Genomic DNA, 16521 nt, shown 5'->3' on the forward strand with positions numbered 1-16521 from the left:
CCTATAAATCGCTGATAAGTTATCAAAAACTACACTGGTGAACTCGGGTACTAGACGTAGATGGTAATAAGGGGGCAATAAAGGGATTAGTGATAGTAAGTTTTGGCAAGACAGACCTTGAATACTGAAATTTATTGTTAATTTATGGAATGTACCTTTTGTTTTACGAATGTTAGGCATATTGCCTCATATAAGGACGCCGGGCCAAATATCCCAGAAGCGGGACAGTCCCACCGAGATCAGGACGTATGGCATGTTTGTTTTAAATGATTAATTCATATATTAAATCAATGTTTATGTAATCGGAATTTACTTAGTCAAATATTAACCAATTAAATCGTAATGGTACTTAATTCCGGACAAAAATTGCGAAAGATAAGCATGAATAGTATCGATTGGAAGTAATCCGAATCTATTAGAAGTATTAAAATAAATTAGAATTACGGTAATGTGTTCTCCGGAAATATCATATATATTATAAAAATAAACAGCATTTATTAAAAAAGAAGAAAATTATATGCAATAATCATTTGATTTAATTTTTTTTTACACTCTTATCAAGTTTTTCAAAGTTGCACATATGATACGATTTATATTGGTATAAGTGGCAATATGAAATAGTACGTTTCCCCGGACGGTCATAAGTTCGGATATTTTAATACAAGGTTTAAAAATCGAATATTCGAATATATTCGAAAAATAAAAAAACGAATATTCGAATATCATTTTCAGTATTCGTTCACATCCCTACATTTGGACCGTCTTTTTTCAATCTTTTGTCGATTGAAAACTTCATTGAAACGATATCTTAATTACTGGTAAAATTTTAACGAAACTGTACGGTAATGATACTATGGTGACCCTTTTTTAAATTGTTCACATCATTTTTGTCCACTGCATATAGAAGGTCTCAGGGCTTAAAATATATTTTAGAAATTTCAACTTTTAACATTTCTGCAACCGCAAGGGTAACACCTTTTATATTTGGCGTCGTTCTCTTCTAGTTTGGTTTTCAGATCATTCCCCTGGGTGAAAACTGGTCAAACCCCAGTGGCAAAGATTTACATAGACTTGTATACTTTAGGGAGTTTAAAAATATCTGAAACCGCAAAGATTAGGGCTTGAATATTTGATATATTGATGTCCTCTACAAAGTTTGTTTCAAATTCTGCCCCTTGAGGCAAAACATAACATGCTAAATTGGTCGCATGTTTCATATAGAATTGTTAATTAAATGAAATGGTGTCTGAAACCCCATGTTCTAGAGCTTTAGTATTGGATTTGTAACATCAGATAGAGGTTTTCTTCAACATGTTTCAAATTATGCCACTGGGTTCAAACTGGCCACGACCAAATGGTCACATGATTTATATAGACTACGTAAGTAAATGGCATGACAATTCAAATTACCGCAAAAGTCTGAGCTAAATATTTAGTGTGTAACAAATGTAGTTGTAAGCTACAAGTTCAAATCATGGCTCTTGGGTTTTATCTTGCCACTCCTTATGGGTGCACCCATGCTTTAGTCTTATTAGAAAAATCACTTGAAAACCTCTGAAAGTACGGTGCATTACACAGACCTGTAATATTTTGGTAAGTCAAAGATTGGTCCTATAGAAAGTTTGTTCAAATCATGCATAATGATTAAAGCTGACAATGCCCCTGAGTCACATGACTAATAATTGCTTGTAATTTCACGATTTTCTCTTACGTACTGTGACATTTTAGTACCCCCCCCCCCCCCGGTGAGGATTTTAATATTGCAGACGGAATCTCGCGCGCAATTCACATGCTCGTCGATTACATGACATGATTTCACATTCATTACGTTTTAATGACTTGATGTCTTATAAAGTCGATTAACCAATCCATAACGAGACGATCCGTTGCGTACAACTGCTCGTCGGTCAAATTTCAAGAATGTTCGATTTCTCATAACATTTGAATTTGACTCTAACTTGTTAATGCTTAATAAGGTTTGTGTAATACTTTGGTAATTGTATCCACATCGGCAGATTATGTGTCGCGTACAATCACTTGCTATGTGATATGACCTGCATTTTATTTAATGATAACCATGCATTGGGCGTATGTCACAGCCTGTGACAAGCCTTGTTTGTATGTTATAATCTAATTGTTTGGATTGTATGATTATAATCGTAGATATTGTCAAGTAGATCCCTTGTTAAGAAAGGTATTGGTGTCCCATCTAATGTTATGTATAGAGATTTTCCGTGCACCTATTTTAGCTCACTTGAGAAAATAATACTCTTGGGGAGCTTTTAGGATATCAGGTTGTCCGTCTGTTCATAAGTGCGTCCGTTAACTGTTTTCTTCTAATGACATTCTCTGTAAATAACTGTCACGGGTTTGATATTGCGTGTTTAACATCGTATTTTGGTCCTCTGCCAAATTTGCTCATATTATGCCCAAGGGTTTAAATTGGACCAGCCCTAGGGGAAATTTGTTTTCTTTATATGTACATACACTTTAACGTCTGTGAAACCGCGGTATCCAGAGGTTTATTATTTGGCATGTAACGTTTATAGTAGTCCCTTCCTAACTTTGTTCAAATTATGCCCTTGTGGTAAACACTCACCACGCCCTAGTGATCAAATTTCTTATAAAGCATTGTATAGTAAATATCAATAAACTTAAAAGATCTCGTAAATCGCAAGCACCGGGGGATTATATTTGGTGTGCAACATAGTGTAGTTTTCTAAGTGAGTTCACAAGTTTGTGCCAGGTTTCAAATCTAACCACGCCTAGGGGTCAAATTATTTATGTAGAAAATAACGTTTACAAATTGATTCTCTGAAACCGCCAGGGTCATTGATTTTATATTGAATAAGCGACATCTTATTGCTGTCCTCTACTCTAAGTTTGTTAAAATTCTGCCCTTGTAGTAAAAAGTAAACAATCTCTAGGGGTTACATTATAAGATTTGTTTATTGGAAACACATTTGTGCAAATATTGTCAAAGACCACATAAAGTCTGTGTTATTCAGTAAAAAAATAGTTAAAAACAACAATTATTACTTAAACATCATGGAATTAACAAAGAAAAGGTTAGTTACTATGTATCACTGATGAACAACCGAGGGCCTTTAGGCCCCCTTGTTACTGAACTGTTAATTTATAAGTGTAGAAACTTTGTATTTGTATTGTAATACGTCGACGATTATCTGTACATACATTATACATGTTATGTGTTTCTTTATTAAAATCTTTTAAACTTAGTAGTGCAATTTGTTTTCTGTATGAATCCAATAAGATGTTGTTCAAGATGAACGCACTTTCGTTATAAATAGACAAGCCACGATTGTCACATAATTAAAACCGTCAAATTTAGCAATTTTACTGATATATTTTCCTCAGACATCGCAATGCCCAGGGCTTTCCTATTTGGGGCAACATGATTGTCTCTACAAAAATTGTTGAAATTATGCTCTTAATATCAACCACTGGCTGAAAATGAACATCTTTGAAACTTGCCGTTCTAAAAAATTGTGTATTTTATATGTAACATCTTATAATTATCTTCTATAGAGAGATATGTACACGAGGTCAAACCTAACCAAGCCCCGTTGGACGCAAGTTTTAAAAGGCCTTAAATAGAAACTGGCTTTCAATATTATCTAAAACTGCAAGACTGAGAATTTTCGTGTTTATTTCCCGCCGCGAAGCTAAAGGGTTAAGGGAGGGGATAATAGGAATACCATGCTTACGTCCGTCCGTCAGTCTACTTAATTATCGTGTCCGCTCCTTTTCTACTTTAGATTTTGAGCGCATTTCATGTAACTTTGCTAACATGTTTTGATCATTTAGACTATGTGCATTTGACATGATACATTCATGCAATTGTATGAGATATTACCTCGTGTTATCCGTAAGGTGTTAACAATTTTTTTATCGCATTCACAAGCCAGTAAACATCTACCGGTAAGCATATGTTCGACTCGTTTATGCTGTAAGAAAATCAAAATAAGTACATACAAAACATTTCGAAAACGACACGGTTCAGGTGGTTTCTATTTGATCTCATTTCGCAAAGAAGGAGGATAGTAATAAGAATACAGATTTTCCGTCCGTCGGTCCTTCTGTAACATAGTTGTGTTCGCACCTTATTTACTAGACTCATTGAACGATTTTTACGAAACGTATCTCTAATAATCATTGAGACGAATGCAGAAAGTATAAGGCAGTTATGCCAGTTTAAAGAGGGATTATACGATTTTATATGTGTTAAATTGTAAAATAGTGATTAAAATATGTTACAATAACAAAAAATAGAAAAGAAAAAATATACATTGAAGACGAATTTCATAAAATGTAGCAAAGACAAATTAGCGCCCCAAGCCGATTGTGACGAAACTATTCCGTACATATTTTTCTACAATAACTGAAGCTTTCGTCTTTTTATTAGTATCGGAGTTAGTGTTCGTGTATCGTATGAATAGATATCGTTGCAAGAAATTAAATGATCCGTAAAACTAAAATTATATTCACATCGTACATGCATGATATACATGCTGGCGAATTCGAATGTACAGACATTTTCGATTTCAGAATTAAATATCTTGCTTATTGCGCATTTTTTCGACACGTGTTCTTCTTAACTTGTATTTTAATTTATATTGAAATATATGTATAATAAGTTTTTTACAAATTTTATATAAATTCATAAATATTTGACAAAATGGTATAATCTCCCTTTAATTTACCCCAAAATCTGTTTAATATTCAAGCCTGCAAATGGTGATGGTCCATGAAACAGTAAGCACCTTTTCACATCAAGTTTATGGCAATGTATAGTGGTCTAATGAGTTCAACCTTTTGAAAGATGATCCGGCGGTAAACATGTGTTATGTGTTCGAATTTTTATAAGGTTGTTTTGGTCTTTTGCGAGAGCAGCAGGGCATTCTTGTTTTATTTAGTGTTTATTTGTAAATATTGGGATGACCTACCAGTAGTTATTTGTGTATGAATGACATTTAATAAATACAATTAAAATATATAATAAAAAGACAAATATTTAAAAATGAAAGCTCTGTTTTCTCCTTACAACACTTTACGAACGTCTGACGCTCAAGCGTTGTTACACAAACCGTCAACGGTATCAAGCATAACGTAAAATAATATATACGATTAAAAAATATTTTTAATAACCATAAGAGAAACGAAAAGAAATCTTGCAATGAAAAAACAAACAAACAATTTCCTCGGCATCATTGCACATTTTATAATTGCAATATTAAAACACTTATTATAAAACGTAACCGATAATGTTTGCTTTTGGTTGAATTCGAATTACCATTAAGTAACAATATAAGTAAGTAGTTACTGTGTAAGCAAGTCTGCAGTGAATGCCAATCAAAGACGCCAATCGGTTCTACAACTACATCTACTGGTCAGCAACTGTATAGCCTGGTAATCATATTGTGTGATATCCATATAACAAACATGTACACACACAAACACGGCCAGTATATTCATTATATATAAATTACAAAATCAAAGTATCAAACTAATGGAATAGACGATGGAACAGAATCAAATGACCGCCAAGCACACGAATTACTTATAAAAAGGTTTGTAACTGTGCATGATTTACGTACTGGTCAAGTACCAATAGCCTATGAGATTTCATAACCGAAAAACCTTCATCTACAACTTATGTGACATATGCTAAAAGATTTCATAAACAATTCATAGTAAAAGCAAAAGCTTGAATTGTCGTTCTAAGGGATTTTAATAATCATAATCATAGCCTTTCCAAGAGCCCGTTGTCCCTGGTATATTGGAACTGATCCGGTATCTCCATTAGGGCTGCAAGAGCAACCGCTGGTTGAGGATTGCGTGCTTCACTCTTTACCTGAAATATTCCAAGAGAAAACTTGTGTAATATGGGTATATTATTGAGCGTCTATTTTATATCTTGTTATTAAGGCTCTGTATACTACAGATGATCAACTATAGTCAGCCTAAGACATTCCTCATCCGCCTTTCGCGAGCATTTTTATATAAACACAAATGTACAATTGTGAATGTTAATCTCATCTATTTAAGTAATGTCACACACATCCGAGTTAACATCGCAAATTAAACGACAACAGTCTTTGTTTTATACGGAATTACAGACTTGGTGATTAATCAGACGCGAAATTACATATGTTATGAACATATTTTAGAACCCTAGGATAAAGAAAGTGCCTTTAGATAGCCATTGTACAAAGAAAACGTCGATATTATTCATAATTAATGTTCAACTTGATCCATTATACCTTGTGGAAATCCACAAACTAAAAGTTTTCAAATCTTCGTTCCGGCAATTTATCATCAAAGTCGTTCATGATACCCCACGGTCCGTCGCCGACTCCGATGACAACGATGGACAAAGGATACTCTGAGGCCTCTATGATTGCCCTCACCGTGACCTCTTCGTTGGTCACCTGACCGTCAGCAACGATCACCAGAATATGGTACTAAACAATAGCACTTTAGATAAATCACTATTTAGGTCATGTATATTATCATTCTTTTGAAAATCGTAAGAACGGGAGCTGCAAATTACTCTTCAATTACTAATAATAAGTCATAAAACAGCATTTGAATCGATACAAAACGAATATCTTCTAAAACTCAATCTGCTTTTTACCGATGTATAATATAGTCTGTTCATCATTCAAAAAACCGTTTTGGACTTTAAAAGATAAAATACGTTTTGATTGGTAAATAATGGAACAAGAAATGAGCAAAGTGCAGCATCATCAAATTTAAGATCTCCGATATATAGGGACGTTAAAATGTGAAAATTCAATTTCTTGTAGTTTTTTTTTCACATACCTGCTTCTTTTCCTTCACAATTGTTACAGCCTCGTCAATGAGAGGGGCAAAATTAGTTGGACCACCTAGCTGTATTGTAGGTGTTACAGCGTTGTAGACTTCAAGAACTTCCACGAAGCCATCGCAGACTCCCTGCATAAGAAACCAACATTCACATTATTTCAATAAACAAAAGCGAAAAATGGAAGCACGGAAACACTATAAGGAGAGACATTCTTTTTAACATTTAATAGTCATTTATTCAAGAGAACTTGGATGACTCATCATTGCCTAAACAATTCAGGAAAAACTGTAAAGCAAAGTTAAAGCTATAAATCATTCAAGTTTCGAATACTGACGTTTACAACACACGGAATGCTTTTGTAATAGTTATAACGGACACAGCTAAGCGCTATCGCCCTTTCAACTGTCAGAGAATTCTAGATAAACACATCTTAAACACTCACATTTGTTTTGAGGGGAAATATGCCTTTGTCTCTTACAATCCTATCTCCGAAGCCGTACGCTGGAATAATGCCGTCGTCATCTAATGGTTCCAGTGTCTCTCCCAGGATCAGATCACCTACATTGTAACAGACACGCGCTTTGATAAATGTCCAAACCAAGTGCATTCGAGCCAATCGCGTGTCTTTAAAGTCTTTAGTGACAATGTAAACAGACTGTGATTGTTTTCTATACGACGGTAATTTCTTGTGTTGATTTTAGACGCCACTTTTGTTAAACTGAATTGAAGAAGCGATTCGGTTTTGGTGCGATAGATTCATGTTTGCAAACGATATCAACACGTTCTGAAAAAGGATCATATAAACATGCATTATTTGTGAGGCTGTACGTCGATTACACATGAGTCAATCAAGATTACCCACCTCCTGGTACGGGTTGGTCTTTTTGCTGGCAGTGTCATGTAGACTCAGTCCATGGAATGTGTTCATGCCAGATACCTTGTTGCTCAATGTTTAGTCAATGCCTTGGAAAGAAATGTTCACAACTTTTGTTTAGAATATTGTGGATATAAATGAGGTAAACGATAAGTGAATTATTGTATTAATAATCGGAATGAATCTGTAATAATAAAATATTGAAAAGCACACGCCCCCCTCTAATGGTTGTTAAAGAACAACCGGCATTCAAAAGTTAACTTTTAAAATATAATTTAAATATGGTCAACATTATAAGTCATATATAATAACAAAATATCTTAATCGACCATCATTATTATTATAATTAAAAGTAAACCTTCATTTGCATCAGCAGGAGATCATTATAATCATCATTAAAAGGTCATTTGTTTGAGGCATAAGACCATTTGTCATACATTTAGACACAGAAAAAACGCAGGACCAAACTATAAAACAGGGGTCATCGTCTGGAACGGTCAATGCAAAGCAACGAATGTTGGGGATATGTATTAAGATTGATGGTAAAAAATCGTTCGAAACTTAAAAGATGTTCTGATCGGACAAAGATTGTTCCAGGATTGAACCATTACAGAGCATAGTGCCGCAGAAGCAAATTTCGGTAAAAGCCACACACCTTGCCTCTGACTTTGAAGTGAAATACATGTCAATAAATACATAAAGATGCCATTTGAAAGTGTGCAAAGTTGTCATTTAATCTATAGCTTAGTAAGCAATTAATTTATTATTTTTCAAACGGTACCGCTTTCAAAACCGATAGTAGGATTTCTAGACGTATACGTCCATTCATTTCGACAAACGCGATTAATTTTAAGTTTTAAAGCGTAAAAAGACGGATTTCTACCTTGTAACCACCAGATATATTCTAAATGGCATAGATAAAATTAAATCTATAGCCTAGTTAGCAAGTAATTTATTATTTATCAAACGGTACCGCTTTTAAAACCGAAGATAGGATTTCTAGACGAATACGTCCATATCGATAAAACGCGATTATTTTTAAGTTTTAAAGCGCAAAAAGACGGATTTATACCTTGTAACCACCATATATATTCTATTTTGCATAGATAAATATGTTTCTTATTTATACTTAAATTTACTATGCAAAATAAGGTGTGTGACTTTAAGATATTTCTCGTATTATATATATTTAAATTTAAATGTGGTATTCATGTTTTTAATGTTACACGTACTTGCTTTTCCTCCTTTAAAATTCTAACAGTCGTGAGAGGAGCAAAGATCGTGCGAATAAAGTACTGTACTGTTACTTTACTAAAGTAAAGTACTGGGAAGAATTTAGCAAACGTCTTTCGTAGATCGTGAGATAAGAACCCTTGTTGTTAGGTAACGATCGTTGGAATCGTCAACGCATGCGCAAAACCGTTCATATGAAAAGAGTCGAGAAATGTAAATAACATGTCACAAACCCTTCAGAATATCTCCAACTAAGAAAAAGAAGTTAACGACATGAACAAACCACCGAGTAATTAAATTGCAAATTAGTCTAATTTAATTTCTCTTAAATTCCCTTTTAATTTGAATAACAATTCTTTTAGGTTAATTTTCATGTGTGTAAGAGTGATTCATCCTTTGCTAAAAGTGAGGTTTAACGCGTCTGTCTACCGATTTTATGAAAGATCGTCGGTTCTTTCAATCATTCAGCCCATCCCCTACCCCACGCACCCAATGCCCCGTCAAAGAAAACACTTCATCTATAAAATTAACAACGTATTTGTAAAGATTGAAAAAAATATATCCATCATTACTTTAAAAGAAGTCCTAGTTATATTATCTCAACATAACTCAATATTGAATTGAAAAGTGAATTATAATGCTTAAATCAGTGTTTTAAACCCAACGTACATGTATGAAACAATGCATCATGAGACTGGTACATGAATTTAAATTCGCAATCCAATTAACGCACAATGCAACGGTTGACGTAATAATTGGTACATGCACAAAAGTTAAAGCTATTAGTACATCTAATATCGAAGAAAAAGTTTGGTTAAGATTTAATAAAGCTCCTTTGAAAACTCCGCAAAGATAATTAATTTTAAGAAGTACCGAATTATATTCTTTTGACAACAAAGATTGTACTGATGTAATGTCTATACGTGTATTCGTAACGTACATAGGATCTTGAATATTTACATTATCGAACACGTTTGTGAACAATCATTGAGGACAATGTGTCGGAAATATTATAATACAGCATGCACCTTTAAGAGGCAATGTCTTTAGAAGCTGAATTTTCCGGTATTTAGTGTATAATTAAGCAATTTGTTTCGTATATCGGGATATAAGAAGCCGAGATGTAAGTTATAGTTTCGCAGTAGGTTTAAGCTAGGTCGTTGGAATCGGTTACTCAAACACAAGCCATTGCATATCGAACTAACTGACAAATGTAAAGATCACAAGACGGACCTTTTGAAATATTTTCATTTCATTAATGGGAAATTTACAATATCGAAATTAAAATCGATCCCCGTTTATAATAAAGACTGGTTTTCATTATGAAATAAGTGAAATTAAAGTATAAGTATAGGAATGCGGCATCTTTAATTAACTAGATGATACGCTAGACTTACGTAATTACAGTTCTACTGGGTATATTTTGATATTCTATTTAAAGGAAATATCATCTAAATTCAAAATTTCATAAATCATCATATTTTGATAAATCAAGTATAGACATTCTAGCCTTTTCGCAATGTTAGAATACATCGCATATAAGTGGTGCACAGTCAGTGCCCATCTTTTCGTTAATAATTTGCTTAAATATGTTTTTGTTTAATTACAACTGAACGGTAATCAAGAAGAAAGATGAGACCTGAACATAAATCTTTAAAAAGTACACATATAATAATGACCCTAAATCCGATAGGTACAAATTTATACACCATAAATGGAATATTGATATTAGCATGCAAGACACCAAGACTCTTGTGTTGAAAACAAGACCCATAACGACATAGTAAGTGATGATGAAATTTTTTGCAAAAGGAGAGCTTTCAGATCCGAATATTAGGTAAGAAACATATGAGTTTTCATATATAAAGAATGCGCGCAGAGCAAGACGCATTAAGTAGAATATCTCTGGAGATAAATATCTGGGTCGAGACGAAATATATCTGCTTTATCTGGTATTCACACCAGAACACACACGTTCGGAGAATAAGAGTGGGGATAAGAATTCTTTTGCAAGGTACCGAAAATCAGTCCACACGGTTCAACGTTCAGTCGTTTCAGTGCAGCGGTGACTTCGCCCAGACTCTTAAAGCGATCGATGATGACATGAAAGTGTTTCTCGTAATTTTCTAAGCTCCCATAGTCTAGACCTATATCGTCCAGATCAACGTCGCTGGCACCCAAAGAGGAGTCCGCTCGGTCCGCAACGAATTGCAGGAACAAGGGCGGCGTTTTGCTCAATTTATAAACATGTACGTGAAAACTATAAACATTTTTCAACTAGGTATTATATTCAGTTTGGAATTGCAGTTATGTAGTTATTTATTTGCATATGAATGTAAACATTCTTCTTGATAGGATTTTATAAAGTATATTGAAATGTCAATGTGTAGATAAAAATTATTTAGTTATTATCTAGTTGAATCAGCCCTCATTTATGTATATACAGCGATTAATAACAAAGTGTACTTAACTTTAATTATGTATATAAAATTTATGAAATTTGTGATAATGATTATACGAATCTAAAATCAGATTGGTTTATATTACGTTGTTTGCGTTATTATAGAGACGAAAATTACTGCTTCAATAAAACACAAACTATGATAACTCGCTAATTATCTTATGTTTTAAAACAACTTAACATTATACATTTACAATAAAAATAGACTGTATAGGAAAGGTAGTAATGAACTCATATATACTGCATAACAAGAAAGTTACATGTTTAATGCACCACAAGAAGCACATATAATGTACACATATTAGTTTCAACTTATATTTATAAATGAAATACTTTTTTATCATTTATCAAAGTTCACATATATTTTTGTATCGATGCATTTTCATAAAAAAGGGTTATTTTATAATGATAAAATCATGCAAAAAAAACAACATTTCCATGTATAAAACATCATTTTGCATAGACAAAAGTTCACTATAAATATCGATCATTTTGTCAAATTAAAATGCATTTAACACATTTGCTTTAATAATCATATAAATTATTTCTAATTAGTCCATAATTAAAGATAAACCAGTAAATATTACCTGTCTTTCATAGATAATGACATTTTTAAAAACCTTCCGTTAACAATATGCAGTATAAATTTCTTACTTCCTTAATTTAGGAGAAATCAGTCACGTTTACGTTTTAAGATTATCTTGATAGGAGATACATACACTCAACGAACTGTAAAGCATAAGCAACCATAAACACGTTAATGGGCGGGTCTCAAACAGGTATGCTTTATAAGTGTTTTTAAGTTGGCAATAAATGGCCGTGAAAGTGGAAACATGGACCAGTCATCAAACGAATGATAAGTGGATAAAACTACATAACATATTTATTAAACAACACTTGTCATATTTTCCCTCAAAGAACGGTATAGACAATAGTATCTAAATATTCACATTCAAAGTATATTATTTGTCATGCACAACGAAAAGTTAAAAATGTATTTCGATTGGCAATTAAAGTGAAAAATGTAGCTTACTATACTCTGGAATAGGACTTCTTCAAGGCAGTTTTTGTGCAGTGTAACGACGATAATGTGTTGTTTGTCTTAAGAAAAATCTAATATCGTCTAATTAAAGAAATTAGTAAAATAAACGTCATTTAAGTTCATAAAAAAGTAATACCTTATTTAAGTACATAAAATTATTTATGTGCACAAAGACTTCAAACTACCGTCCATTAACTTGGTAATTATTTGGAGGAAACCTACCATACCAACTTCGCGTTTGTATTTTGAAGTTCATGCGGTTGTTCCGCACCTGAGGCTGCATTATGTGAAGACCCGAAGTGTGTCCCAGAACTCCTACATTATTCACTTTCTAGACTAACGAAAGGTGGGACGAATTGTGAAATACAGGTATAGCTGAAACTGCCAGCGTTTTAGTTTTAATAAAAGCTATTTAATATTGGTGTAATCTTGTTATTTAGGGCTAGGCCAGAGTATCTGGCAGAAAACCTTACCTGTCCGGTATGGCGACTACAACCAATCATTCATGCGCTGGGAACGGGATATTGAGCCTTGGTCGACTAGGTGAGAAGGTCATATGCTAACCGGACATCCTACTTTGTTTAAACTATGTATTAAAACAAGCATAATGCATGCGTGTCTTATCTCTCAAACATGCCATCAAATCCCTATACTTTAAAACGGGATAATGTACCCTATATAATCCTTATCTGAATTAATTTAACGGATAGAGATTTGCATGAATATTTGATAAACTTGAAGTTATTCTTAACTGACTGAATATTGAAAACAAAGTTTATTCCGTTGCTTTTTAGGTAAATACTATACACGAATTTTGACATGAAAACGAATCAAAATATTAATATTCAACTCTTCCTATACAATTTACATCTGAACACTTTGTATCGATGGTAGAGCTCGCCAATTTTAACCTGACACTGCCCCTTATGCTTGAATATATTAAACAACCGTTACGTAGATAAATTCGTTTCCGTACTGGAAGCGATTTCAATCGATTGAAACATAGCTCAATGAGTTGACTCTTTCAGTCTTATAAAACTCGTGCAATACGCGCAAGAACACAGCCGAATTCAATCATAGTAAACAATCCAAAATCCAAACGTAAAATTAATTCTTATCTAGTTGATGAGTGTAAGGTCGATCCCTTCGACCCATAAATGAGGTCCTACAAAACAGAAATGATGTCAGTTTATTTTTTACGCGCAGTTTATATAGGTTTATATGTTAGCGAACATAAACTATAGTGCTATCCAAACATGAAAACAGGTTTGCTTCACTGGAATATTTTTTATGAAGTATATTATAATAGAATTGTGACATGTTTTGTGCTTGTTGTTATGGTTCATGTGTTCTTTTGTATACTCTCCTTCGATGTTTGCGCATGCGCCATGTTTTAATTACCTTTCCTCTATAGATGTTGTCTTTCCTTTCGGTCACATGATCCAAAAATGAGTCCTGAATAAAAAGATTTTCATAAATAAATTGTCACTTTAAGATTGTTGACATATAAGTGAATATTCGCAGTTATTTAAGGAAACTTTGTTTTGATATAAATGCCATAAAAGACAATTACATTAAGTATTCAAAGTATGAATAATTACAGAAAACTTTATTATTATATATTTGAAAAATGGAAATAAATGTTTTAGAGGTCGCAGCGTTCTTAATTTTTATACACCTTAACATACGTACCCCTTGCTTCAAAACATCTTAAATGCAGAGCATGCACGAGTAGAAAATCATAAATAATGAGTAAATATGTGATCAACGCTTTCAATGTTAATATCAGGCAAGCAATCTACAGCTTGGACCGTGCAACACTTTGAGGAAGGCAGAACAGATGTTTGGTTTCGACCGAGGAAGATGTGAACTGCGATAGGACGCACTGTATTATACATTGCATTGAAATATTGTAATTTCTTTGAAAAGCAAAGTTTATACGATTAACAACCAGTAATTGAATAAAATATAAACGATTTCTTTACTTTTTTTATCAATTTGTGCATAACACATTGTGCGCAGTATTATGTTTCCCTATTATTATTATTCAAGTACAACTTTAACTGTTTCGCTTATCTAATATCTTTTATTATAATTATATCAGACGTTTACAGGAACGTAAAGACGGCATTAATGGTTTTGTGAATAGCTATGTTTATTTAAAATGTGTCCGTTAGCCTTATGCAGGATTATTCAATGTCCTACTTCCTTTTTGAGGCATGGAATTATCACATTCAAGATTTATGATCATTGAGTTAAGAGATGATGCGTACGCTCAAAAGAAATATATTTATATGGTACATAACGTTTAATGAATGTGGGAGGGCTTTCAAACAGTTATGTTTAAGAAGTATTTTAGAGTTGGCAATATCTGAATACAAAGTAACGGCATAATACAATAACCTTAAACGTGAAAAAGCGCCATACAACTCTAAAACGACTTTTTTCGTTACAAATGCATAACTTGACTGAATTTGAAAAGCTTTCAACGTGTAATCAAATTATAAGAGTTACACTTCAGTGTTAATTAAGTGGTAATACATATAGAGAATACTAGGTTAGTGTTGAATACAGAGAAGTTTATGTTGCGAGGTTTAGAACGCCGGAAGCGCGAGCCTTGGCTTTACACGCCTGTATAATACTAATAATGTGCCTCGCTCCGGGAACACCAACATTAATACATGTGCGTAAAGTGTTGCAGTCCGCACAGTCAAATAGGCATGACACCGCTTTTATGGTATTTTTCGTTTAACGCACATCTCATATTAGAGCCAATCCAGTTATTGCGAAAAGCGTCGTCCCTGTTAAGCTTGTGCGGATTCAATGAGAGATTTATGCGCACAAATTCAGCGTGCAATGTTCGAGCCCTCTCTTTTTCCAGCCAAAGAATGCCCGCCGGGCCTCGTGTACTCGGACTGCGCCTCCCCCTGCCCGGCCACGTGCCAGAGTCTCCATCAGCCCGTCACGTGTCCCGCAGACTGTGTGACCGGATGTCAGTGCCCGCCCGGGCGCGTGCTCCAGGACGGACGCTGCGTTGAACCGGCCGCCTGCCAGTGCGAGTACAACCATATCCGGTTTAACAACACTGCCGTCATACAATTCGGATGTAATAAGTGGTACGTTTTTATGGGTGGGGGGGGGGTCTGGCTCTTGTCTGTTGTCATGACGATGTGATTTAGCCTTGTTATGTGAAAATTGGGCCAAACGCATGTTCGTTAAGTATCGTTCCATATTGTGCGGACTGAACAGGCTAATCAGGGACGACACTTTCCGCCTAAGCTACTTGTTAGCTAATTGACACTTCCTTAAAACAAGAAATATCATTAAATCGAAAAGTGCCGTCCTTGATAAGCCTCTAAGACAGGAAGGTATGAAGGTCTGCCTGCTGACAGACGATTCTGTCCATTTTGTAGAGATAATACAATTGAAAATGAATGTCATGTATTATTAGAATGTAGCATGTAGAATGATATCAGATATAATCTTGTTGAAAAAGCTGTTGATTCTACTCCAAATTTTATGAACCTGTCAAATAGCGATAAACTGAAGTCCATTTTTATCAATGAAGGATTAACAAATAGCGTAGCCAAAACCTGCTTTTTAATTTTACAAAGAATACAGTTTTACATATGTAAATAAATAGTAGTGTTGCATGTTTTATGTGAATAGCAGCGATAGTATATTTATTATCTTTGATATATAATGTACTTGTGTATAGGAAGAAATTATAGTCATAAGTTGATATTGTATTGAGCGTCTATGTGTATAGAATTTATTATATAGGATTAAAGGTGATACATTTTGTGTAACGCTCAACTATAGTTCTTTAGGTTTTAATGAAATTAGTTGTTTATTATACAAATGTCTCCTAGTATTTTATCATCTGAAATAACTGTTTTATTAAAATACAGAAGGCCGCTGTTAACCAGTCCACTAATGACCTGATCCTATCTGGTAGTCACTCTTTTACTTCATTTTTCACTTTGCGCATTAGTGCCCTGCTTTACAATCACCAGTGTTTTATCAACTTCAATATTTTATTACAGGTGTTTAACAAAACG

General features: G+C 33.9%; 1 pseudogene; it reads right to left on the reverse strand.

The window, feature by feature from the left end:
• Window positions 1-5259: 5259 nt before the first annotated feature.
• Window positions 5260-15529, reverse strand: LOC127849903 (copine family protein 2-like; annotated as a pseudogene).
• Between the last annotated feature and the right edge of the window lie 992 nt (window positions 15530-16521).

The sequence above is a fragment of the Dreissena polymorpha genome, chromosome 11 (genome assembly GCF_020536995.1).
Source record: "Dreissena polymorpha isolate Duluth1 chromosome 11, UMN_Dpol_1.0, whole genome shotgun sequence".
NCBI lineage: Eukaryota > Metazoa > Mollusca > Bivalvia > Myida > Dreissenidae > Dreissena > Dreissena polymorpha.